The following is a 20600-nucleotide window of genomic DNA, read 5'->3' on the forward strand; positions in this document are numbered from 1 at the left end:
TTCAGATTGCCTAACAGTTTTCTTTCAACAGATTGATTCACTCAATTTTTTTGTCTCACAGAAATGAATTATGTTCATTAAGTCTAAGTGTTAAGTGTTGTTTCACTTAAATTTGAGGGGTCTCTCTGATCTCTGCTGTTACAACAGAACAGAGTTTAGTGTTTGCTATGTTCATAGTATTTCAACATCGACATCTCTTGTCAGAAACAATGTCCCAGTTTTTCTGGATAATCCACAGAGCATACTGTTAACAATGTTTGTTGTAACTATGTACTACTGAACAGTTCTTTTGAAAAGTGTTGACAGTTTGATTTCATAGTGTGTGTTTTCCTGGATTATCCCTTCAGGCAGTAGCCCCTATTCCTGCAGGAACTTATTTATGTTGATAAGATTGAAAATTAGATCTCAGTGGTTTTGTAAAACATCTAATGGCAAACATAGTGGTAAACCACAGCTCTTGGCTCTATTCCACATTAAGCAGTATGCACATTACACCAGTGGGCATTTCGGTGCCATTCTTGTTGTAAAGCTGCTTGTTATTACTTTGACTGTCATTCAAAAAGAAACAAATTTGTATTCCGATTTATAGGTGGACATAAAACTTCAACACTCATAGGTACACATTACTGATCAACCTAGTTTGCTGAAAATGACATTTTTATACAACTAAGCTGCAGTCACAATGTTTTCTATAAATATGATGAGGGTATGTTTGCTATTAACATACATGACAAGTCATAAATACATTGACATAAAGAGCATATATAAAGGCACACATAGAACAGATACTTTTTATACTAAATTATCTAATCTACAATAATCTAAGCTAGATCTAAATACCCAGTCTTGCAGTATAACATTCAGTTCCGTGACTGCATTGCTGATCAAGTGGTTAATGTTTAGGTTCAGGCACTCGCAGCACTGGGTTAAGGTCAGAATAATTGTGGCCTGGGTTAGTAAACAACATTGTTACAGTCACTTCACACACAATTTCTTTATTAAACAGAACCACAGCCTTTTTCTAGCCATAACCAAAGTGTTTTTTGTTGCCCAAACCCATTCCAAGTCCAGGCAGGGTTATGGCAAAGTTTAATTTGTTATAGAAACAAAATGAAATAAACTAATCACCATAATTTATCTAAATCAATTTTTTCTCAGATGTATTTTTTTTTTTTTTTTTTTTTTAAAGATGAGACAGAGACTAAGAAACATTTTCAAATTGGAGGAGGTACTCTGCACATGCACTCCACTACTAACAGTAGAATTTCACTGTATTGTGGTGCCCATAAAACATCTTCAAAATAGATTTTTTACTATCTGTCACAGGCAGGACCTATTTGAAGTTGAACCTCAGAGTATTGTATAATGCAGTATGTCATCTGGTGTAAAGACCCATGGCACTTCCACTAACTCTTAAAACTCAGACTGGTGTCAGTGTCTCCTCCTTTTCTTTTAAGCACTCCAAATGCTTTATTTTTGACTTCCACATTTCGTTTTCAGAAAAAGAGTATACAGAAATATCCTCAGAAATATTGAGCGAAATAAAGCTACCCTCAAGTTAATGAGAACTGAAAAACGTTAACTCAATTCTTTTTTTCTAATGCTTGTTCAATCAGCTATACTTACTCACTCACAGTGCTTAACTTAACAGCCTTATTCCAACCTCATGGCTTGGTTTGTGCTCTGGCATGCACTGTTAACTGTGGGACCTTATATAGACAGGTGGATGCCTTTCCAAATCATGTTCAATGAACTGAATTTCTCAAAGGTTTCCAATCAAGTTGTTGAAACATCTCAAGGATGATCAGTGGAAACAGAGCATGTCATTGCAAAGACTGTGAACACTTATGTACATGTGATTTTTTTTCATTGTATCATTCATGCACTATAGCATTGATAGCAATTTACATGTTTCAGTAAAATTAGTTTTAAATAACAAAACCAGTTTTTGAGTTTTTGCTAATTAATAATTATAATCAGTGTAAAGCACATTATTGATTCTTATCCTCTTTATTTCTTCTTCTGAATGTCTGTTTAAACCTCACCTGAGCCACACACACACAAACACATGAAGTGTGCTTTGGTGTGTGTGAGAAGATGTACATGGTCAGCATTAAATTAAAAAAGATAAAAAATATTGCTACTCCATCAAAAATAACTAATACTCTCTATAAAATAATGCTATTGCCTGTAGTCCTATGTGTTCAGATATTAGATTGTATTTTACTGTATATGTTATGACTGACATGAATATTGCCCTGTGGGGATAATTTAGGTTTATTGTTTTGGATTGAAAATTAAATTAGGTTCCCTCAACATAAGTTTGAAAAAAAGTCCAATACTGAATTAGAAAGAGCCGTCTCTCTGTGAATTCCTATAGCTGGTATTGCTTTGTAAGGAATCTTTGCTATTTGCAAATCTGGGACCATAGCTGTGTACCAGTGCTGAGTTGGGAATTGTGTCAGCAAAATGACAATAAAGATAACAAAAGCTTCAGAAAGCTCTATCCCAGAAAGCTCTATTTTGCTGAAATTAGGATCCATAGGCCCAACTTGGCCTCATATCAAATCTGTGATTCTCTGTATGGTTCTAAGGAATGTGGAATAATTTGTTTTTGATCAATTTTCATAGAACCTATTAACATTGAAGATGTTATTTTGAGAAGGATAGCTCATTACAAGCCATATTAATAGCTTAAAAGTGCCTTGCTTACAGAAATTTTATGAGGCTATTTTTTACTCATCACATTACTGATCTGTCAACACAAGAGACTTATTCAGTTCTTTTTAATCGGTGGCCCACTGCCACAATACATTAAAGCCTTTTAAATTAGGCTCTATTGTACAGTTTTTGCACACATCTTGTACATATTGCATAGTATTTCTGTCACTTAATGTTACACAGAACAGTAAATATATGCTACATAAGTAGCTGCAGTTCAGATGCATACTTAATTCACTTTTTTCAACAAATTCCAGCAGATTTATCATGTCTTTGAGCAGAAGAGCAAAGATGTAAGTTGTAGTGAGATGAAAAAGCGTTGTGAGCATACATCCACCAAGATATCAATAACCAAGACATTTTTAGGCTGTGGCTGGCTCCAATGAAATGCATTTAATTTCTGCTATTGCACGTTTTTGCCCATCTCCCTGGAAACAAAGCACTAACCATGTCTATCATGTGATTTAAGTGGTGTTTTTGACTACTGTCATTCATCTGACATTTAGTCATTCATTAAGACATTATCCTGCTGCATTTGTAAAGCACAAGGCATTTATGTGATTTAATTTTAGGAATAGAAAATCACTTGTGATGAGCTGCAGTGGAGCCAACCAAAAGCTTTTTCAAAGGTTAAAAATACTTGCTGGAAGTACCGTGGCTTTAAAAACATTTGTCTGAAACAGGTGACAGGTGTTATTAGTATCTGTAGTGCTGTGTAGTGATGAGTCCACTCATCAGTATGAAATTCAGTGTTTAATGTTTCAGACATTTTATTGTGCGCAATTAAATAATGTGACCTTCAAAGTGACTCAAAGCTGCAGTTTGATGTGGGGTGACCCTTTTTGTTTTAAGAGGACCCAAAAGAGTGCTGAATTCAGCCGTGAACATTTAGCCATTACTTTATAGTTAAATATAGTGGGAAAATAACATTGAAGCTACTGTATACAGATGTAGTGAAAGTTTGAGATTATAGTGGTGGAGGGAAACACTTAAAATGCAGATTTCTGCTCACGTTACTTTTTTAACTTAACATGACTTTAATATTTTTATTGTTTTTCCTTATTATAGTAGTAGTTGTAGTTGCATAGATAGATAGATATTTTAGACAGTGACAATGATGGCACTTACCAAAAATTTTGACAATCAAGCAATATCACACAAGAGGGGGTGCCAAAAATGTCACAGTCATGCTGGTATTCAGTACAACAGCATGACCTCAAGTGTGATATTGGTTTAATACAGCAGCAGAAACACTAGTTATTAGTTGGCACAAAATGAGCGACAACAGCCTATGACTTGTTTGTTTATTCAGTCAGTTATTTGGTTATTGGCTCCGCCAACACAAATAGTTCTGCAAGTGCAGAACACAAACAGTGAGCATATTCCTGCAACTACCTGTACACATTTATCTAGGCCATCTTTGTAATGTTCTGTGAGAGATTTTAAATAATCATGCTTTGTATGTGTTTATATAAAGTGTGCACCCACTCACTGAGGTCAGATGATGTCATATAAACACAATGAGAGGTTTGCAGCTTCATTGTTTTTCCTGACCCTCCCCTAAAGGCCATTGATAACTGAAATGTTATTTCCAGAAAAAAATGTTTTTTTGTATTTTATTTGTATTGTATTATTTCGGTCCATCAGATTGGACTCGAACTGTACATGTATGTGCCATCTGGACTGTGAATTGCTTTTACTTAAAGTGGTTTCTGTCTTCTACCATAACGCCCTGATAAAACATTTAGATCATTAGAACGAGTTATTCTGATTTGATATAGTGGAAATCCAATGAACTGTTATGTTGACATGAATCACTGAGCCACCACTGCTGTTATGTTTCAAATGATAGATGATATTGGGGTTCACTAGAGGCCTGAGGGTCTAATGCTGCCGCACACTGCACTGCGGACACTCGCATGTTACATTCAAAGCTTACCTAAGAGGAATCTTTCTAAAGATAAATAGAAAAGATGTTACTGCAGATTTGCCAGTCAGAACATTTTGCTAAGTCTTGAATATTGTTGCTTTTGAACTGGTCAGTGCAAATTATGCACTGAGAAAAAACTGCTGTGTAGTGATGTAGCTTGTTAAGTCAGGAAGGAAACTCTGTAGAGACATCCAGTTAAATATTTAATCTAAGTTTGTGCATGAAGTGCCAGTGTCAGATGATGTTCAGGCTGAAGCTTTCAACAGAAAATGTTTCAGGATGAAGACCAGATAAAACATGTCGTTCCTTTGCCTGATCTTCTATAGCACAGCCTGAAAATCTGATACCCTTAAAAACTGAAAGAGTCTTAGTTTGTGTCTGTTGTGCACACATTCTTTTTTACATTTGGGGATTTTGTGTTTATAATTACAGTCAATTGACAGAAACAAGCATCAGTACTGATTTCTGTCAGTAACAAATATTGTAGGAGTATAGTTTTGAATCACTCAGCAAGATGTTCAACACATTTTCACATGAGCCATAATCCTCACTCAAATTGTATCTCAACAGTAATAATTTTATGGACAAAAAGATAAAGTAACTATTTAAGTTAGTAATTATTTAAATGGTTCCAATTACAGTAGGTTAATTCCAATTCCAGGTACAGTATTGTCAGTGTTAGGCCTAACTTCAACTCAAGCTCTATTTTTATCTCTTTAAATAGTGAATTACTAATCCCAAAAAGCATTTTTCATCATTACCTTTTCATCCACATGATTTTTCATTTATCAAAGCCTGTTCCCACAAATGCTAAAGGTCTTTTTCACCAAACAGGCTTAAGCATAGTAAACACTTCAAAACATTTGCAGTGTTTCATCTCTCCCTCAGTCTGACAATCATCTTTGGAAGCAAAAGGTCACCGATTGTGGCGATACCTTTCATGACGATAGCAATCAAAGCTTGTATTAGGAGAGGTTGTGTCGCTTGCCTGTGGGTCAGGAAGTAAAGCCATTGTCCACCAATCGGGGGTTGGTGGTATGGCTCCCCCTGTTATACGTAGAAGTGTCCTTGGGCAAGAACCCTAGGTTGCTCCTGGTCGGGCCAGTGTAATGGCAACTCAGCCATCAGTGTGTGAGTGATTGTTTGTGTGAATGGGTGAATGAGAAGCAGTATAAACCTCTTTGAATCCCAACAAGTCAGAAAAGTGCTATGTAAGTGCTATGTAAGTGCTATGTAAGTTGACTTGTTTTAAAAATATAAAATAGTTTTTAATATATGAAATGCAAACCAATTTTAGTCATATTCTGTGTACAGGTCAGTTAGGAAATGATGATACCAACTTCACTATCATCTCTCTTGTCTGCTGTTCTCTCTCGGCTGTTCGGCAACAAACAATCAAGATTTCTAAAAAACCTGGTTTCTTCTGAAGGATCTGAGGTACAAGAAAGTCATGGTATTGGGTGTTTGTTGTGTGCCCACAACAACCCCAAGAAGAAGTGACCTGCTTTTGGTTGTATGGCAAAGAAATGCATTTAGTCTCTCTTAGTCAGAGGTATCCTGCCTCTCGCCTGGTCTCTTTCTTAAGAGAAAAAGCGGTTAGGATGATGGATGGATGGATGGATGTCAATGAAAACTTACTATGATGTTGGGTTTGGTACTGGTATAAGTACTTGTTTAACCTTCTCTAACAAACTGATTTCTTTAATGTCCTGTCTTTGTGAAACCCGGTTTCAGCTTTTTATGTATGTGAACAATACAAACACTTGAGTGGCTGGATGGTATAGTGGTAACATCACTGCCAAACACTTCAAACAGGGAAAACTCCTGTGATATCAAGGATTTGACTGAGTGTTAATCTCAGGGCGTTGGAAGTGTAGAAGGCTCAGATTTTAGAGAAATGTCTTTCTAGCTCAAGACAATGAAAGCACCACTTAACTTGTGAGAATTTAGTGTAAAGAACGAGCACAGACTGTAAGAGTTTATTGCTTGACAGATGTTTTTTTTTTTTTTATATCAGTACTTCTTCATTTGCTTTGAAACACCTAAGCAATCCATCATGTTACAGTGTTTCTTTATATTTGCACCATCTATTGAACACAGAAGATATTAAGAAGCAGAGCACAAAGAACTAAACAGCTAGGACCCAAGCCAAAATTCAAACCTACACTCAAGGCTACAGTATGTGGTTGATTTTCCATGAAAGAACATTAATTCACTGTACTCCTGAGATGCTGTTTTTCACTGCCATCCTGAGGTCTGAGCATTGTTGAAACCAGTTCTCTAATAAAAATTACTGCACAGTGAGCGGTAGTAGTGGCAGTTGGTGTGACAGGATTAGACAGGAGTATGGTGGATATTTTGGAATGGGGCACCTGCAACTCTGGCTAACATACTGTACTTTTCTAATGATGTCAGATTAGATGGTCACCTAGGAAACCAACAAAAGACTCAAGCTGAAATAGCGGAGAAGGTGCAATTTCCTTGACTGACAGGGCTATGTAATACTGTGCATCATGCATAATTAAAAATGTGGCACACACTCCTTCTGGCTTGTTGAGCCTGCTGAACTGAGGCATTTTTTATGTTGTTCTTGTGCCTTCGCTGTAGTGTACTCTGCACTGACGACTGTCCCCCGTGGGTGTGTGGGAAGGAGACAGGAGGGGAAGAAGGGATGAGAGGAAGGGACAAGAAATGGCTGGTTAATGCCTGTTTCTTTTTTAGTGGCCACTTTTAGACACGATCAGAATAAATGTTGAACCTCTAAGGCACAAGCCCAGCTTCTAGGGGTGTCAGAGTTTTTTTTTTTTTTTTTGCTTTTTTTTTTTCTTTTATCAGTGAGTTAAACACACTAAACAATCAGATAGGATTGATGGATGAGTAAGAAGATAGACTGAAAGAGAGACACGCATCAGACAGACAGACCATGTTGCTGGGCACAGGGTGCACCTGTGGTTTAACCTGTGCTTTGTTTCATGGGTCAAAACTTGCATGGCCCATCCCTGCAGGGAGCTTAGTGGAGGCACTTGGTTGTTGCCAACTATCGGGCTGAGTCACTTTACCTTTACTCCAAATGCTTATTTTGGAAGTTAGATCTTAAACAACAGTACACACTTGTATTCCATTACCTCTAGATTTTTTCTCCTTGAGACTTTCAAGGGAATAATGTGTCCTTATATTTGCACAAGAGTTATATTCATACATCGATTTCATTGTTTGTTTTCTATCATTCTGTACTGGATCTCCCTTTCATTCAGCTTACGAAAAAATCAACTGCTCAGCCTCCCACCTCCATCCTAGGGGACGAACACGTGGGGAGTTAAGAGTTGACACCAGGAAAAGACAGTCGTCTGCGGGGAAACAGGGAGACGCAGTGATGTGACTCTGTGCCAAATGTTTACAGGCAAGCTGACATAGTTAGAAGATGGAAAGGGCTGAAACGAGGCTGTCTCTCTCTGCACTTTTGGAGGAGTGAGAGATAGAAAATCTAGGTCATCGCCACTGATGCATTGCAAAGCGAACTTCAAACAAACCTGGCCTTTAGCGTGATGGCTCTCCAAAGCTGTGTTACATGCCATCAGAGACTGATCGCCATTTTCTGCCAAGAGCTGCCACAAAGTGATGAATAGAGTTCTTCTCGGTATGGAGAATAGGCATAAGCACTGTAGATTCTGTCAGTCTATCTGTTTGTATGTATGAATATGGCTTACCATACAAAGAAATCAGCATTTTGGAGCTGGCTTTGTAACCAATTAGTTGGACCATAGTTAGACAACATGCTAGGCTTCGGTGCCTGATCTGCCCTTCACTCGGAAGTGCCTGAGGGAGGTCTTATCCGTAATCAGACCCCTGGGAATTGTGGTAAAAGGCTCTACTATTGAAGACTCGATCTGTCTATTTCAAGGGCAGCTGGTTGAAACAAGTGTTGTATTGGAAACAGTTCCACTTACTTTCAGAGGCAGTTGGCTCAGAATACCTGTTTTTTTTTTTTTCTTCATTTAGAAAACGTTAATGTGACAATGTAAAAATGTACAGTTTCCCCTTTAAATGCAGTGGCAAAGACTACATTTGACTCTCAACTTCAAATTACAGATCACTAATAAGTAATTTCTCAGGAGCCATTGGTAGTGCAGATACATTAAGTTAAGCTGGGAAGTTGTAAGCAATGTAAAAAGCTCCCATTAGAAATGTATGAGCTAAGGTCCAAATGAACTGAGACCCCATTAAAGAAAGAGCAAAAACACAGCCCTGTAGTTCAGAAGAGAATGTTTTGTGCTCAACCTTGCAGAATGATTTTAGAATAATGTTTTTTTATGTGCTACATTACATAAGCTATAATTAATGGAGACAAGTCACTGGTTGTGGGTTTACTCATTGTTGAGTATATGAAGGCTTTCTGACTAAGTGTTAAATAAATGGTGGAGCCTGCTCTTCGCTAACACAGAGGCTGAGTGCTAAAGTGGATGTAGAATTGCCAAAAGATGCAGTTGCAGAATGGCTGTTACATAGCAGTTTCATTCATAGTTACATAGCAATATCTTTATAACTAATTCTAATATGGCTACTTTGTGGTGTTAAACATTACTTTCTACTATTGTTTAAACTACTTTAACCTCACATACCTCTAAATGTGACCTGCCACGACAGGTGATTTTTCCAACTTCTAAAGAACCACGTTAACTGCTCACACAGCTGTCAAACAAAGAAATCTGAAATCAAAGCTTATTAAATCTGTGTCTATTTGTCACACTATTTATGAGTGGCATCCTTTAGCTATAGCCATTTAGTGATTGACATTTAGTAATTGCCTCTTCTTAGACTAGATGTAGTAGTCGAGTTGTACATGTGATCCAAAAGAATGGGCCAAAATACTAGTCTGTAATTGTGTTTCACTGATATCGCCACACATGGTGGGTTTTATTTTGAAGCAGTAACAGAAAATTTAAGTTAAGTGCTGACTGGGATTGTTCATCAAAAGTGCATCTACAAAATAAGCTGGCGATAGCTTTCAGCATTTTTGACAGCAGATCGATTTTGAATATTGCTGAGAGTAAGAGAGTAATGGAATAGGGAGCAGCCACAGTGAACTGTTAAATGAAGAGTTTATAGCAACAGGCATTTTATCATTACTTTGTTACACTTGGAGTGGTGGCACAGATCAGTTTACAGGATAATTAGTAAATCAAAGACAATTAAATTCAACCAGTCCAGGACTTGTTTCAGAATGCAAGGAAGTCAGCAATCAAACTCTTTTTGTAAGGTGGCTGTTTCCCCTTTATTATTTTCAGATCAGTAGCCTCAGTGACAAGCAAGCTTACCTTTCCTACTTCTACTTGCTAGTCACTGAGAATTGTTCATTGCCCAGAACTGATTGATATTATTTATACACAGCATTACAAGGCCTTTGGCTCTGAATTGATACAGTGGGAAAAAAAATCGGGTACTGTAAAAGCAGAAGAATTTTACACATAGGCAGTCCCAAAATAGATAAAGTAATGTACCAACCTCCTCACACGCATTCCAACACAAATCAGTGGCTCTTAATCATCTCTGACAGTCTCACAAGGGTGATATATGCTCTGCATAATATCTTAAATTGGATAATCCTATACCTCACACACAGATGAGAGCATGGCACTCCCCCATACAGAGTCCTACTGAGCAGTCGCAAGCAGTGTGGTAAGATCAAGCTCTCCTGCCAGCTGTGTGGGAGGCATGAGGCATTTTAGGAAACAGCAGTTGAACGGTCATTTATTAGTTACATGAAATGCCCACATTATTCTAATCCTCTACCTCCAGGCCTGTTTACAATCCTCTAAAATGTACTCAGATCTGTATTCAGCGCTACTCTTGCAGCTTATTCCTTCCTTGTGAGTGGTAATGAGTATTTCTTGTTTCATCTTGAGGTGTACATTTCAAATATGATCTAAGGTTTGACATCTAGCACACGTGGACCACCTGGGTCTTTTTCCATTAATTAAGTGAAGTGTGACGTCCATATGGAGGCAGGCGGCCTTTTTGTTTCAGCGTACTGAATATCTTGATTGGACCTCTTGATGCATCATTCATAAATCAAAGTGCAATGCCTGGATCGTCTGGTTACCACTACAAAGCTAACCAGAGCTCACTGGGAATTGCTTATTATTCATATAATTCAATCACCCTCTAAACAACATTTCAGGAAACATGCAGGACACTGTGTGTAGATCAGACCTGGTGCATTCACATTCCATTGAACGCATAAATGCCAGAATAGGTTGGCTTTGAAGATTGTACAGAAGCAATCATGTTACTCATCAACTTCATATAAGTCATTTAGCCTCTTTAAATATTCAATATTTTAGGCAAATAGACGTGTCAAGTACCTTTATGTATTTCTCTCTTCATTGCCTCATTTTATATCCATTTAAGATTAAATACAGTAAGAAGCTACCTTTAGATGCCACAAGGTCACAATCCAATATCTTACTCTTATAGTAACAGTAGGTAACGGCACCAAATTATAGGATCAGAATAATCAGAATAGTCAGGGCCATCATTGAGAAAATTATGTAGAGGATGTATAATAATGAACTTGTCAAACTCTCTTATATAAACAAAAGTCTTGTACATGAGGATCTGATTGGAGGTTATAAATACAGAAAACAGCCAAAGTAGAAGGATAACAAATATGATACTGTACTACTGCAAACACTTCAGCTTGGTAATGACAGAAGGCTTCTTTAATTCATTTTTATTAGGCAGTGTAGTACATTTACATCCTCCTTCACATTGATGTACCCTAGTTTTGGTTTTTAAAGAGATAAAGAAATCTCTAAAGACTGTATTTTCTAAAGTCACAGAAATCTCCGCTTCCTTCTGTACTCTTTAAATAAGAATGTTAAACACACACCTCCACTTGCCTCAGACATCGTGCTGCTCATCCCTCTGTTTGTAGTGAACATATGTAGGGTCTAATTTTCTTCTTGAGCTGCATCATCAACATTTGATTACAGAACTGTAAACTTCCATACATTACATTAATGTGTAACTCCTTTGCTTGGATATTCTTTTACTCAGTTATGACATGACAGAAAATTCTTTCTGAATTAAATACATTAAATAAAGCACCATGTTATTGAAGTGCTTTTGTCCAAACATAGTGAAAGAATATTTATATATATCTTTAAGACTTTTTTAATTAGATTTTTACTTTAGCATCTATATGTTGCATCATTAGGGTCAAGTAAGCAGTTATTTTCTTTTGGCATGAATCATGATTAAGAAAACTTACTACTTATTTTCTCTTAGTGCTGTATGTGGTTTAATTAGGTTCATGCAGCCCAATTAAAAGTGCACTTCAACTTGTAAACAAAAGTCACAGCTTTTTGGGTAACAGCGTTGGTACTTTGGAGTAAGACCAAATAGTATTCAAGTTTCTGTAATTTTGGGCAAAGCATGGAAGTCCATATCTACAAAGAACATAAACTAAATTTGTCATTGGTTTATTTTGTTGTCTATATGTGCATGAATAACTTCTACCACCATCTGTTTTACATACGTGTAAAATTGGTTGGTTGTTTTTAATTCTGGCTGTATTCTCCCTTATTATGAACATGTCTGCAGTTCACTTTAAAGCACACACAGATTTTTTAGGTTTTCTTTGTGTTTTTTTGGTACAGTCAGGGGCAGTTTTCCTCAAATTTACTCATTTTGTTTAGTTTATTTGGGCAAGTGAAATAAGGCCATTCAGACAAGCTTAAGAATAAAATATCCATTAAGAGTAAATAGTGGCTCCCTGACAAGAATTACCATTTGTGCTGTCAGATGTAGGCCAGGAGGGCTATAAAAATATCTGCAACCAGACTTACCTCTGCCAGAGCATGCAGCTATTTATTTTTAGGAAAGCAGGTAGTCAGTTCAGTGACTTTTTCTTACTTACATAAGGCTGGAAAGAGTGCTATTAGAGAGAAAAAGGTCCAGGTGGGATTTTGTTGTACATCACTGAATGTGTCTTTATCGCTATTTTTAGGGTGTTTGCTAACACAGCACAGCATAACAGGGACAAACCAAACCAACATTGTCTTTCTGATAGTCAGCAAGCTCCACCAAAGCCTGACCACCACAAAAAAGTGTTCATATAAATGTCTGTCTCTGCAGTTGAATGCATTATAAAATAAATGGACTCCCATTGCTGCCATGACACAGACATTTCCTCTGCCATCATGTACAAATTGTGATATCCCCCTTTGTCTGCTGGAGCAGGAGTCCATTGGGACATTGCAACACCTGATGTGTTGCTTTCGCTCACATGCTGAAAGAAACACGATGGAGCCGGTATCTGCTCAGCAGCAAACTTGAGTGAAATAGAGTCTCTGCTGTCTGTCTCTATAAGTCTCTGTTGACTGCTTTAAATTCAATGTTACTAACTGGTAAAAATAAAAATATGTTATGTTACATTAACGCGAGTCAGCACTATACAGGACGTACAAAATAAGCACCTCTTGATATGGCTAAAAACATGTCTCGTTAATATTTTAGATCTGAAAAATGGTGTTACAGCTCTTTACAGTTGCCCAAAACGCATACCTCAGCAGGACCACTGTGGATTCTGTTTATCACATTAAAACTTGTGTCAAGTTGTATCCCATTAAATCATCTTTAGGGATATGAACTGAATTGGAAATGGTGAATTATGCATCAGCTGTGTGATGACATCACCCTAAAATTACACGCACATACAGCATTCTGCCTGAAAGGTTATGTCCTCTTATTTTAGAAATTAGTCTCCAATCTATCTGTGCAAGTTCAACTCATTCTGTGTACAAGGTGCACATGTATATCATCCTGTTTTTGTTAATACTCGTGTAGCATTATTCAAGCATAGAAACAAATTAAAACATGCATTATTGGTTTAACAGGAGGGGTCTTGCTTCGTTAATCTGTGTGATTCAGTGTAATAACTTTGTCATGTTGAAATATTTTCTGTTCAGTCCTGTTTGGTACTCTGTGTTTGGTAGGCAGTAATTGGAGAAGGGCTTCGAGACTTCCTCCAGTGACCTCATTACCCCAATTAAATCCGTAGCCTTCTCTGAAAACAGTCCATCTCACAGATTATTGTTCCCAGTCCACACAAGGTTGAGATATGCGACCAAGGAAGTGGGGCAGGAGCATATGGCTGTACGTTTATAGTTTCAGTCATCTCATTGACCCAAAACCAAAAAGATGACATTTTAAATAACTATTAAACTTAAATGTTTAGAGACTGTGCACTGCTCAAAATATAAACAACACTTTTAAATCAGAGTTTAGCATCAAGTCAGTTGAACTTCTGGGATATAGATTAATCAGTTTCAGCTGCTTTGGTGTTAATGAAATTAACAACAGGAGAACTAGAGGGGCAACAATGAGACGACCCCAAAACAGAAATTATTTTTTATTATTAACAGACCACTAACAATTATTCTCTCCTCATTTTTTGACAGTTTTTTCACTAGTTTTGCATTTGACTAGGGTCAGTGTCACTACTGGTAGCATTGACGCTACAGAGGTTGAACAGGCAGTCCAACTCCTCCAGGATGTCACATCAGTACATGCCGTTGTCAGAAGGTTTGCCGTCTCTCCCAGCACAGTCGCAAGAGCACAGAGAAGATTCCTGGACACAGGCAGTTACTCTAGGAGAGCTAGACAGGCTCGTAGAAGGTTCTTAACCCCTCAACAGGACCGGTATCTGCTCCTTTGTGCAAGAAGGAACAAGATGAGCACTGTCAGAGCAAAATTACCTCCAGCAGGCCATTGGTGTGAATGTCTCTAACCAAACAATCAGAAAAAAAACTTCATGAGGGTGGCCTGAAGGCCAAGCGTCCTCTTGTGGGCCCTGTGCCCACTGCCTGGCACCGTGGAGCTCGACTGGTATTTGCCATAGAACACTATGGGGCATTGTGTTCCATAGCAGGTCTGCCACTGGGCCCCTGTGCTTTTCACAGATGAGAACAGGTTCACCCTGAAACACATATGACAGACATGAAAGGTGTGGAGAAGCTGTGGAGAATGCTGTGCTGCCTGTTACATCGTTTAGCATGACCGCTTTGGTGGTGGGTCAGTGATGGTCTGGGGAGGCATATCCATGGAGGGACGCACAGACCTCTACAGGCTAGACAACAGCACCCTGAGTGCCATTAGGGATTGGGATGAAATCCTTGGACCCACTGTCAGACACTACACTGTGTGGGTCTTGGGTTGCTCCTGGAGACAACAATGCCCGGCCTCATATGGTGAGAGTATCCTGGCTGTTCCTGGGGGATGAAGGAATTGTTTGACCATTGACTGACCCCCCATGCTCGCCTGACTCCAATAGAACACCTCTGGGACATTATGTTTTGGTCCATCCAATGCCGCAAGGTTGAACCTCAGACTGTCCAGGAGCTCAGTGATGCCTTGGACCGGATCTGGCAGGAGATACCCCTGGGCATTATCCATCATCTCATTAGGAGCATGTTGTGAGGCATGCATAAAAGCACGTAGGAGCCTTACAAAGTACTGAGTACCATTTTGAGTTGCTCAAATGAATTTCTTTGAATTCAGCCCTCCGTAGGTTGATCATTTTAATTTCCATCAAACGATGTGGCATCTTTTCATTCCTAACACATCACCTCGACGATATAAGTGTAAATATCTAGCATCATTTTTTCCCCATTAAAATCTGAGTGTTCTTTGATTCTTTTGAGCAGTGTATCTTATTTAAGTATTCATTATTATTATTATTATTATTTACAAAAGCTGGTTCAAAATATTAGTGGTTTAATGCTTTAGTTATATACAACATAAGTTTTAATATGAGTACTGCCATTTACTGAATATTTAATTATTATCAGTACCAGTTAGTTAAGATGTCTCACGTTTGCGAAAACTTTTTGCAGCAACCAGAAAACCCTGTCACAGTTGAGCGTAAGGAGGTCTTGCCTAAGGACCCCTAGTGGAGCAAGGCTATACCCAGGATTTTCCCTCAGTGCTAAGTGTCCACTGACTGCTGTCAAAATGACTGCACGTAGAGCTAAATAATATCTGCTGTTATTATGTGCACACTGTCATGGTGGGAAGGTCAGAGGGTTTTCTTTTGAGAACTGTAATGGGCGCAGTCTTTGTGAAAGTCATTAAAATGTGTTTTATTTTGATGAGGTTGTTGCCATTGCTTGGGAGATTAAAAACACAACGGAAGAAAAGTGGAAAAAATAGCAGAAGGATGGGAAACTGCAATTGGTGGGAATGTAGTTCTTGTGATCCACATCCTGTGAGCCAGACAGCCTTTTATCTAGATGTTTTGATGAAGTGCCTGACTCCACAACGAAGATGATAAGTTAAGCTGTTACAAGCCGCCTTAACTAAAAGGTGAGTTGTGAATTCTGTCAGTGTTGTTTGTGCTGGTCACCATAAGAGGCATGGACGTGCCTTTACCCTTGGTCATGTTCAATAGAGGATTATCATATTTTTCTTATGAGGAAATCATATAACCTTGGTAATTATCAGTATTTTATACTGTTATAGTGTTTTCATTGCCCTCTACAACACAAAGACAACCTCAAATCAGTGGTTCAAATGGATATTTTAAAGTTCACATTTTATTGTGGTTACACTTTTTAATACCAGTTTCCTAAACTGATTTTTACGTTTCAAAGCTGCACACTGTTTTTATCAAATGGGAATCATTGCTTCAATTTTTTTTTACTGAACTTTTCCATTTCAGCAGATAAAAGATATAGAAAATGTCCATACATGTCGTATGTTATAATATGTCAGTAGATTACTTGCTCCTCAGAGATGTCACTAAAATCCTCAAATCAGTGGGAAAATAATGCCGTAAACAATCACTAGACAGTTGTCCTAAAAGAGTTGAGGCCATTTGCAAATGACAACCTCAGAAAGAAGGAGGAATCAATGCCGTGTTTGTCCACTTCTTTGCTCATTAAGGAACCTCTATTCACGTCAGGGTCTGTATATGACAAAGAAAGCTCACAAGTGCGCATTTTCAGTCCGAGGAGGGCGGTTTTTCTTCCCCTAAAAGCCCTCCCCTCATCGAAATTCGCCTCACAGAATTGTAGTGCCAGAGGCCAAAGTCTTGACAGGAGTAGCCAAGTGAGGGGGGGAATCAAACAAGCCCCTTTCTTACAGCCTGGCTGGCCGACAGGGAGGCCCGCTTACCTACAAGTGCTTAATCTGTATCACACCGTTGCAGTTCATGAAAAAAGAAAGGCAGCCTTATTGTCCATTCATCATCTTTAGTGATTCAGGGTTTTGTCTCTCGCTTGTTGGATGTGAGTCCTTGGTTACTCATGAATTCTCGTAATGCTGGAGCTGTACAAATTGAAATCCTTTCAGGCTTTTTATTGGACTTTTTCCATCCATCTTAATGTGTAATTAATGTTGACAAATATGGACAGGAGAAATATGATGGGGAATATTGATACAGTGAAATGAATAGTGATGTCACATGTGGATCTACTGTGCTTGAATGTAAACTAAGCACGATGTAAGACCTATTTGGAATATAAAAAAAGAGATTTCTCGAGAGACTCGTCTCACAGCTCAGTTAACGTGTCTTTGTTTTTTATGTAATGAAAACATGATTAGTTTCATAAACCGACCAGAATATGACATGGAAAAAATATAGAATTTTGTGGTCCTGGCATTTTCTGTGACAAGTGAACTTGTGTAAGTTCATGCCTTTCTCATACAATATAAAAAAGGTAAAAGTGGATTGGTAGGCCTGCTTTCTTTAAGTGCTTTCAGGTAATTCCTCAATACTTGGCTTAGATCTTGTGAATCCCAGGATTTCTGTAACCACTGACCCTAATAGTCTTGCTGCTCCTCAGGTACACCATATTTATTAGTCTTGAATCCCACCAGAATTTGCAAAGAGGCTGAATTAATTTCTCATGCCTCCAGTTGTTTTCTTCCTTTTAGTTTACGCAGTTTTCTACAATATTAGCTTTGTGTTATTAGGAAGAATGAGTTTAAGTGACAAGCCATTAATGCCAAAGAGGAATATATGTACTCATTGCAACACTGCTGGTTCAGTAATTCTACAGTAAATCTGAGGTTGTTTAGTAGATTTTATTGTCTCATAAAAAACTTGGTTTTAGTTCCTATGTGACTTCTCTTATGATATAATAACATGCTTGGACAAAGTGGCATGTTAAGGAGGGTAGTTTTACAGTGAATTTCAGACCTGGTCAGTTACAGTATTTCCATTGGGCGGCAGTGCTCTATCCTCTGATGAAGCTGCGCTGCATCGCCTGTCGGTCCGTGCATCATATTCAGCAAAAATAATAAGCCAGTCAAGATAATTCCCACACTGAGAAATTATTTGTGTAAATGGACGCACAATAAAGACGACTTTCCTCAGCGGGATATGTAAGAGATAAAGACTCCAAAGGAACGCCGGTCTGTCAAGAAGCGTTCACACTGGTACCTCTGTCAAGTCAAACAGAATAAGGAAACTACGCCTGTGATGTCCTTCAAAATAAAAGCTGTAATGTAAAACGAGTCTCTATAGAGCACAGCCTAACATATTATAGAGGGAACGAAGGATCGATGAAATAAAGAGCTCTAAAATAAGAGCAAAAAGATAACTCAGCCTCCAGTTGCAGCTTGAATCATATTTACTTTAAATGTGATCATGGACATTTTGAGGGCTGACGCACACGCTGCTCGTAAACCTGCTTTTATTTTGATGCCAACCCGTCATATCCTTCGCTGCCTCGGATGACTTACGCGCACTTGACGCATCTGGCGTTGACGGAGCGGCACTCTGAGGGAGAGAGCGAGAGGGAGACTGCATCTGATGTGTCTTTTTCTGCACATCACTTCGGAAATTTGCGCTCATCCAGTCCCGTTGAAAGCGGTGCTCACCTGCCTGCGCCCGAGCAACTGATTGAAAAGGATAATCAGACTAATTGTGTCTAATATTGTCCTTCATTGATCTGTCGACCATTCCCCTAATCACTGTCATGATTTTCTTCATTTTCTTTTCCCCTGCTCTTTGAAAGTGACCGGCTGCAGGTGGTTTTGATGTGTGATTTGCGCCAGTCAAGACTGGCAATATGTAATTTTGGGATAGACTCTGCGTTTTGTGGACTATTTCCAACCTGGGATATTCACAACTTGTTTTAAAATCCTTGCTGCTCACTCTGTAGACCAGAACAAATTCTGGTACATCGTGATGGTGTGGGGCCATCAGAACTGACGGCAGAGTGTACCCTTTATTTGGAAACTGCTTGTGGGTAAGTTCAGTTTATTTGGTTCATCTTTATGCTCCTAAAGTTGGTTAGATGCTGGTGCTGCCCACTGTGGACATGTCTAAACCAGTTTGTCGGCTTCCACGATTAATGTGGATGACACGGACATTTCACATGCACAGATTTGCGTCGCCCACTTATCGACGCGCTAACAAACGCATTCATGGTTTCTTACTATGCGGCACTTAAATGCGCATTTGGCGCGAACCTGTTATTTTCCTGCAGTTAGACATGAATCCCACACGCTCCTTTCTGCTTTAGTTGCGGACGGATTCTCCCCAGTGGAACTGCACGGCTGCAGCACGACAGTGGAAGTGCGCTACTGAAGTCCTCTGTATTCTTTAGTTAAACCTCATTAACCAAGCAGAGCGTTTGGATAAGAACGGATCATTTTACGCATGTCGTTAATTGTGTAACACTGTGCGCATTTGCATTTCTCCCCGGTGCGCCAACAGCCTGTGTGTTTTTGTTTAATGTGACTGTGTAGATGTGTCCATGTGCGTGACTGCGTGCGTGTGTCAGTGGGTGTACGCGTATTTGTGCACATGTGCGCGTTACTTTTCTGCTCGCACCTCTAAGCAGGCCTGTGTGTGTCAGAGGCGAGAGGCAAGAAGGACCCGGGCTTAGTTATTTCAAATTATTTCTGCTGAGTGATTGCTTGGCGAGTCAGCTCTCTGTGCGCCTCTCCTCACGATTTCCTAGTATTTCCTCTCTTCTCCCCAGCTTCTTTTTCGCGCTTGGATGGATGATGGCTTATGATTGTCCAGATGGATGTTGGAGCTCCACTCTGGCTCTGACCAGGGGAGGCTTTGCCAGTTTAACATATTTGTGAATCAGAAAGTGATACTGATGTAAAGTTGCAGCAGATGCTGGTTTAATATAAGAAAAAAAAAAAACATTCCCGTCTTCCTTTACAGATGAGAGTTAGACTCATAAGTTTCACATTTCACCACCGTACCACACAGCAACTGCTGCAAAGGTACATCTTTATTTTTATTAATGAAACTGTCACACGCTATAACTGCCTATATAGGGCTTACAGAAGTGTAAGCTTTTACAGCCAGCCAACACTTTAAATAATCGTATACCATTTTTCAAATTTTGTAAGGTTTGCTCCCCATTTCAACTGCTCCAAATTCTAGTTGTATGATGCTCTGCACTAAATCTGTCAACTTCAATTCCATCTCGACACTTTGTGCTTTAGGTGATACCTTCTTGGTTAATGATGTTATTTTAATAACTTCTTTATTCATATACAACATCTGGGGTTAAGCTTTTCGACAGGAGCAACCAGCCGCACATCAATTAATAGGTAAGTGGCAGTGGCCACTTAACGGAAGCCCTGCAGCTACATATTGAGCTGAGTTGAGTGCTCTCACACAGAAATTGATTTAGACAGATTACAATGGCTTCAAAAAGTATTCAGACACCTAGACTTCTTTTTTCTTTTTACAAAGTTTGGGTAGCAGATTTAATTTTAAATGGATGAAACGGGATTTTTGGACCATATAATCTCAGACCAGTATATACTCAGTTACCCATAATGACAAAGCGAGAACATATATTTAGAAGACCTTTAATTCAGTACTGTGTAGAAGCTCCTTTGGCTGCTTAAACTTATAACTTTAAGTCTTCTTGGGTGAGTATCAACAAGTTTTCCACACCTGAATTTGAACAGT

At 38.7% G+C, this 20600-nt stretch overlaps 1 protein-coding gene across 1 annotated transcript in view; it reads left to right on the forward strand.

The window, feature by feature from the left end:
• Positions 1-18456: 18456 nt before the first annotated feature.
• LOC113162805 (interleukin-1 receptor accessory protein-like 1) overlaps positions 18457-20600 on the forward strand; it is a 207946-nt gene continuing 205802 nt past the window's right edge. The window contains exon 1 of the mRNA XM_026361017.1: positions 18457-18906. The gene's annotated coding sequence lies outside the window, so the exon portion shown is untranslated. The remainder of the gene's footprint in view (positions 18907-20600) is intronic.

This window comes from Anabas testudineus, chromosome 2 (assembly GCF_900324465.2).
Source record: "Anabas testudineus chromosome 2, fAnaTes1.2, whole genome shotgun sequence".
Classification (NCBI taxonomy): domain Eukaryota; kingdom Metazoa; phylum Chordata; class Actinopteri; order Anabantiformes; family Anabantidae; genus Anabas; species Anabas testudineus.